Below are 5,424 nucleotides of genomic sequence, written 5' to 3' on the forward strand. Positions count from 1 at the left end.
CTACAAGAATGAACAAGTCAAGAACCGAGCAGAAAAATGGAAAAATAAGCCACTGCATGGTCAATATTTGCACAATATAACCAGAAAAATCAAACATCACCAAGACCTGGCAATGGCTTAAGAATGGCAACTTGAAGAAAGAAACAGAGAGTTTAATGCTGGCTGCACAAGAACAGGCACGAAGAACAAATGCAATAAGAGCAAAAGTCAAAAAAATCAACAACAAAGAGCAAGTGCCACCTTTGTAAAGAAGCGGATGAAACTGTGGAACACCTAATCAGCTGCTGTAAGATGATCACACAGACTGACTACAAACAAAGGCATGACAAGGTAGCAGGGATGATACACTGGAACATCTGGGAAAAATACAAGCTACCTGTAGCCAAAAATTGGTGGGACCACAAAATTGAAAAAGTTGTAGAAAATGAAGATGTAAAAATATTATGGGACTTCCGACTACAAACAGACAAACATCTGCCACACAATACACCAGATATAACTGTAGTCGAAAAGAAAGAAAAACAGGTCAAAATAATCGACACAGCAATACCAGGGGATAGCAGAATAGAAGAAAAAGAAATAGAAAAACAATCACCAAATACAAAGATCTACAAATTGAAATTGAAAGGCTGTGGCAGAAAAAGACCAAAATAATCCCAGTGGTAACTGGCACCCTAGGTGCAGTTCCAAAACAACTTGAAGAGCACCTCAACACCATAGGGGCCACAGAAATCACCATCAGCCAATTACAAAAAGCAGCTTTACTGGGAACAGCCTATATTCTGCGACGATATCTATAACAACAGCAACAACATTGACAATAAAATTCAGCCATCCCAGGTTCTTGGGAAGGACTCGATGTCTGGATAAAACAAACCAGTCAATAACACTTGTCTGATTGTGTAAATAAATCAATAAATCAATAAATAAAATGATATGTGCATGAATTACACTTGCATACCATTGGGCAGTTTTGAATTTGCCTTTTTAAAAAGGTCCTGCAAAGGAAGGGAAAAGTAGGGCTGGGGATTTACCAGAGATAAACACTATAACTTGGGGCTGAGCTGGTGGCAGCAAGCATGAAGAGTCCCCTTTGCTAAGCAGGGTTTGCCCTGGTTTGCATTTGGATGGGCGACTACATGTAAGTACTGTCTGCTGTAAGCTATTCCCCTTCGGGGATGGTGCCATAGGCATAGCGCAGTAGTAGCATCTGCTTTCTATGCAAACTGTCCCTTGGTCAATCTCTGGCAGCATCTGTAGGTAGGGCAGGGAGAGGCTCCTGCTTGAAATCTTTGAGAGCTGCTGCCAGTCATTGTAGACAATAAGGGATGGACCGGCTGAACTGACTTAGTAGAAAGCAACTCCCTATGTAAATTATAGGCATGTGCACAGAACTAGAAGTTGATCTTAACCAACCTTGATCTTAACCGACTTGATCTTAACCAACTCTGCAAATGTTGCTTTGGGGTTCTTTGGACCCCTCCAAAAGGGTCGGATACGGGATTGAAATCAGGGTTGGGGTTGGGACAAGTGGGGGGTGGGATTAAATAACAATGGATACTCACTATTTTAATCCAGAATGAATCAGGGTTGGGGTAGCGATCAGAAACAGGTCGGAGTTGGAACTACCAGCAGAATACTCACTATTTTACCCCAGAAGGAAAGTAACACAACACCCATGACTCACAAAGGAACTGATGTAACAACAGAGAATCCAAGGGGAAGTGATGCAACATCAGAGAATCACGTGAAAAACCCAGAAACTGGCTGGCAGCTGCTGATCATGAGCTTAAAACGGACTAAAAAACCTTTTTTTAAAAAACCCATTTAACCGCTAAATAAGAGCAAGCAGGCGTGTGGGCAGATAGGGCAGAAGGTTTTCCCTGCAGCCATCTCACTGCCATTAGGAGATCGGGAGAGCTCCAATTTTTTTCCGGAAGGGGTTGGAAAAGTCCAACATGAACTGGGTATTTAAGTTCAGGTTCGGACTCTTTCCAAACCCCTCCGATTCCAGTTAAATCACATCATGTCCGATTTTACTAATTCAACTTTACACGGGCCTAGTAAATTATATTGGATGGTATGATGGTGCCTAAGTTGTCCTTTTAATCTCAATGGGACTACCTTGAGGAATTTTCCTCATAATTGCCAACCATTAATTTGACTAATGGACCAATGGTTTGATTCAGCAGCTTCCTATATAAGGGGACAAATAGTGGGCAAGGAATCAGAGTCAAATGGATAAGCATTCAGTCTATCGACACAGAGTTACATACTCACGAGTCCCCGAAAAGGGAGGCTTGTCGAATACATAGGGGTCAAACCGAGCCTTTTTGGGAGAGATGGCTCCACTAATGAGGTGGTCTCCTGGCCTGTAATAATTCAGAGCTTCATTTCTATCCCTTGTGAGTGTCAGCGGGCATTTGCCCTTCAGCACCCCACAGGCTGTGCTGGGCAGCAGCAGCAGCAGCAGCAAGAGCAGGAGTTTCATTCTGAGGCTTCCCTCCGGGCTGCCCTCCACTCCAGCCACCTACAGTTGCCTCCAGCAGAGTCCCTGCCTGCCCAGAATCCCGGCCCAGGTGACTCTCCGTGGCACACAAGCTATTTATGCACCAGTCCTTCCAGCCACTGTTGCAAGAAGTTGCCTGGCTTGCTCTCCATTCTGAGGTTTATGTTACTGGTCTGGAAAAAAACTTGCGGGGAAATATCTGGCACTTGGGCAAGAAGAAGAAATCACTGTAATTTCTGATAATTGAAAGGGGATGCATCCCTCTGCGCCATCCTGGTCTCTGTGAGGCTCCGGCACAGGTGCAGAGATGGAGAAAACATGTTTGTGGAAACTCATCAATACTTCATCCTCTGGCGTGGGTCAGTGAGGGGGCAGCTAAAGTTTGCCTTTCCTTTCACACAAGGAAGTGGCTGACACACCGGGCAAAGTTTGGTGCACTTTTAAACAGAAAGCTGCGTAAGAGTGCTCTTGTGCAAATGCATGGAGCTGTGCCATGGATGGCCAGTGGAAATAAAGTCCGTGCATTGTGCAACTGCATTTGCACAAGAGCGCTCTTGTGCAACTGCATACACGTTCCATTCAAGTGCACACTGAAATTTGCACAGTATGTCAGCCAGTAACCTTTGTAACAGCCAGAAGCAAGGTGGTCTTTTGGGATGTGTATGAACATACACACAGCACAGGTTTGTTACCATGGCATGTCATGAACCTATGAAGTGCACGGATTGCACAATGTTATCAGGTTTGCTTTGAAGTATGGTTGAAATCACCCTTAGAGTCTATGCTTTGCTGAAAGGAGGGGAAATTAGCTTCAAATGGGTGCAAAACAGTTAATGGAAATGTTATCCTTAAAATCGCTGGGAAAGTTGATCGTGATGTGGATGTGATGGAAGGAGGCAAAGAATGCAGAGGCACATGTCTTAAAACCAATAGAATTGCTTTATTGAGGGGTAATGGGCACAGAATGAGAAAAGAGGGTAGTTAAGGCAAAGAATAGCACCCAGCACGCATGCTGAAAACCGTCTTCCCATAGGGGCATTGCAGACTGTGGAAATGGTGTAGGTTGCCCCTAAAAATACACTGTCACGTCATAGCCTTAAGAAGGTTATGGGGTGAAAGGTTTAGGGGTGAAAGCTTTTAGAGAGTGAGTGAAGCAAAGGCATTTTCCAGACATGCGTATAGCCACCATTGTGTGAACGGGTTCAAAGAACCCAGGCCGCCAATGGTAGAGGTCGCTGAAGCCCCCAGGGTGGCGTGGCTCAGGCTGCGGAAGAGCCCTGAATGACCCCACCACCACCACCACCCATGCCCAAGCTAGTAAGAGCCCCAAGCGAGTGCTTGCCCATCCTTTTCAGGAAGCGTCACATGCAAAGGGTGTGTGGCCTCGAGCTCCGAAAAGCCCGAGCGAGCCATTCCCTGTCATTTCAGGCAGCGCTTGCTGTCTGAAAGCATCTATTCTCCCTTTCTCTCCCTCTCTGGAGGGAGAGAAAGTGGGATAGATGCTTTCAGGCAGCAAACGCTGCCTGAAAAGGATGGGCAAGTGCTCGCTCCTGGGCGGGGAGGGGATTTCTCTCGGGGCTGCGGCATGCCCTGTGTGCTTGACGTCACATGCATGGGGCGTTATCAGGGGGCCGCCAGGTGGGCTGGCTCTGCACCCATTTCCAGAGCCCCTATTTCTCTGTACGCATGTGCACAGAGAAGCCAGAACTGGGCCAAAAACAGCCCAACCAATCATTTGGGTGGCAGGAGGGCCCACAGAAGGAGCTTTCACCACCTCCGCCACCATCCCCACCTTGGTCTCCTCTCTCTGCTGCCAACGACTTGCCCTGCCAACCGCATCTCTGCCACTGGCTCCATCACCATGCCCACCTCGGTCTCCCCTCTCTGCTGCCCACACTGCTCGAACGCCACGCTCCGCTGGCTGCATCCCCGCCGCTGCCATCCCACCCACCATGGCCACTTCCTATCTGTGTCTCCTCCTCCTCCGCCAGGCACAGGCCCGCATTTTCATTGGTCGTAGCTGCAGTGGGGGCGGGGTGTGCCACGTACTACCTCAGTGTTTTATAGATATAGATAGTGTGCAAAACAGAAACATGAGGGAACAGTTAGAACCAGTGGGAAACTGTTCTACCTGGATATAAACTTTACAGAAAGGACAGGGAGAGGCAAATAGGAGGTGGAGTAGCACTGGATGTTAAAGACGGGATAGAATCTAACAAGCTAGAAAACCTAGGAAGACCAAAGTCCTCCACAAACGCTATTATTCTTATGGCCATTTGATCTCTTTGACCGGCTAGCAACTCTGTCCCCTTCTGGTTTAGCGGAAGCATTTTCACCCTTGCACCATAAGGGATGGCATTTGCTGAACTGGATACTGCCCAGCTCCTGTCGGCGATCCTCCAGGCATCATTTTAAGAGGTGCTCTGTTGCAGGGGAGTAACAGCAGGAGAGAGGGCATGCCCTCAGGTCTTGCCTGTGGGCTTCCTAGGGGCATCTGGTGGGCCACTGTGTGAAACAGGATGCTGGACGAGAGGCTACAAGCCTGATCCAACAGGGTTGTTCTTATGTTCTTATATAAACTCTGTTTGATGCACCAACCGCAGCCAGGATGGGGTGGACCTGGCTTCACTGATTCATGCTCTGTTTACACCCAGGTTAGACTATTGCAGTGATTTCTACATGGGGCTGCCCTTGAAGACTGTCCAGAAGCTTCAGCTGGTGTAGGGCATGGAGGAGGATGAGGTCCTACACAAAACAGCATCATGATACATTCATGACTAGATTCATTTATATGTGGAGGGAAGAAAACTTTGTTATAACAGCAGCTCTGGTCATTCCATCCCAACAAAAGATTGGTCATTTCATTACTGCAAAGCTGTAATAGCATTGCAAAAACTGAAAGGGTCTACAAAGGA

The sequence above is a fragment of the Hemicordylus capensis genome, chromosome 2, assembly GCF_027244095.1.
Source record: "Hemicordylus capensis ecotype Gifberg chromosome 2, rHemCap1.1.pri, whole genome shotgun sequence".
Lineage (NCBI taxonomy): Eukaryota > Metazoa > Chordata > Lepidosauria > Squamata > Cordylidae > Hemicordylus > Hemicordylus capensis.